We start from the raw sequence: 2135 nt of genomic DNA on the forward strand, positions 1-2135 counted from the left end.
CCATAGGCAGCAGAATATACATTCTTTTCAAGTGCTCATGGTACATTCTCTAGGATAGACCGCATGTTAGACACAAAAGCAGTCTCAACAAATTTAAGAAGATTAAAATCATATCAAGCATTTTCTCTGATCACAATGGCATAAAACTAGAAATCAACAACAACAGAAAAACTGAAAAATACTCAAACACTTGGAAACTATATAGCATGTTATTGAATAACAAATGGGTTAAGAATGAAATCAAAGAAGAAATTAAAAAAATTACTAGAAACAGCCCTGGCCGGTTGGCTCAGTGGTAGAGCATCGGCCTGATGTGCGGAGGTCCCGGGTTCGATTCCCGGCCAGGGCACACAGGAGAAGCACCCATCTGCTTCTCTACCCCTCCCCCTCTCCTTCCTCTCTGTCTCTCTCTTCCCCTCCCACAGCCAAGGCTCCACTGGAGCAGAGATGGCCCGGGCACTGGGGATGGCTTTTTGACCTCTGCCCCAGGCACTAGAGTGGCTCTGGTCGTGGCAGAGCGACACCCCAGAGGGGCAGAGCATCACCCCCTGGTGGGCAGAGTGTCGCCCCGGTGGGTGTGCCGGGTGGATCCCGGTCGGGCGCATGCGGGAATCTGTCTGTCTCTCCCCGTTTCTAGCTTCAGAAAAATACAAAAAAAAATTACTAGAAACAAATGATAATAAACATACAACAACTCAAAATTTATGAGACATAGCAAAAGCAGTACTGAGAGTGAAGTTTATAACACTACAGGCATTCCTTAAGAAGCTTGAAAAAGCTCAAATAAACAACCTAACCCTTCATCTAAAAGAACTAGAAAAAGAACAGCAAGTAAAGCCCAGAGGCAGTAGAAGGAACAAAATAATAAAGATCAGAGCGAAAATCAATAAATAGAGGCTAAAGAAACAATACAGAAGATCAATAAAAGCAAGAGCTGGTTCTTTGAAAGAGTAAACAAATTAATGAACCTTTAATGAGACTCACCAAGAAAAGAAGAGAGAGGACTCAAATATATAAAATTAGAAATGAGTGGAGAAAAAACAACCGATGCAAAAGAAATACAAAATATTGTAAAAAGTACTATGAAGAACTGTATGTCAAAAAATTAAACAACCTAGGTGAAATGGACAAATTCTTTGAAACATATAATCTTTCAAAAATTAATCTGGAAGAATCAGAAAACCTAAACAGACCGATTACAACAAAAGAGATCAAAACAGTTATCAAAAAACTCCCCCAAAACAAAAGCCATGGGCCTGATGGCTTCACTGGTGAATGCTACCAAATATTTAAAGAAGAACTAACTCCTATTTTTCTCAAACTATTTCAAAATATTCAAGAGGAAGAAACACTTCCAAGTTTCTTTTATGAGGTGAGCATAATTTTGATTCCAAAAACCAGAAAAACAACACAAAAAAAGAAAATTATAGGCCAATATCCCTGATGAATATAGATGCTAAAATTCTCAACAAAATATTAGAAAACTGTATCTAGCAATACATGAAAAAAATATACATCGTGATTAAGTGCGATTTATTCTGGTAAGGCAAGGATGGTACAACGTTTGTAAATCAATTAATGTGATTCACCACATAAACAAAAGGAAGGAGAAAAACCAGGTGATAATATCAATAGATGCAGAAAAAGCATTTGATAAAAATCCAGCTCTCATTTATCATCAAAACTTTAAGCAAAGGAGGAATACAGGGAACATACTTCAACATGATAAAGGCCACCTATGACAAACCCAGAGCCAAAATCATAATTAATGGACAAAAATGAAAAGCAATTCCCCTAAAATCAGAAAGAAGACAGGTGTGCCGCCTTTCATCACTCTTATTCAACATCGTACTGGAAGTCCTAGCTACAGCAATCAGACAAGAAAATGAAATAAAGGCATTCAAATTGGAAAAGAAGAAGTAAAACTGTTATTATTTGCAGATGATATGATACTGTATATAGAAAACCCTAAAGTCTCAGTCAAATAACTTCTGGAGCTAATAAACAAATTAAGCAAGGTGCCAAGATATAAAATTAGTACACAGAAATCAGAAGCATTTTTATACACAAACAATGAACTGTAAAAAAGAGAAATTAAGAAAACAATTCCGGCCTGACCTGTGGTGGCGCAGTGA

At 37.4% G+C, this 2135-nt stretch overlaps 1 non-coding gene across 1 annotated transcript; it reads left to right on the forward strand.

Moving 5' to 3' along the window:
• The first annotated feature begins 273 nt into the window (after nucleotides 1-273).
• Nucleotides 274-349, forward strand: TRNAI-GAU (transfer RNA isoleucine (anticodon GAU)). Its single transcript has one exon. It is a non-coding gene; the product is annotated as a tRNA-Ile (tRNA).
• Nucleotides 350-2135: the final 1786 nt, after the last annotated feature.

Source organism: Saccopteryx leptura, chromosome 8 (genome assembly GCF_036850995.1).
Source record: "Saccopteryx leptura isolate mSacLep1 chromosome 8, mSacLep1_pri_phased_curated, whole genome shotgun sequence".
Classification (NCBI taxonomy): Eukaryota; Metazoa; Chordata; class Mammalia; order Chiroptera; family Emballonuridae; genus Saccopteryx; species Saccopteryx leptura.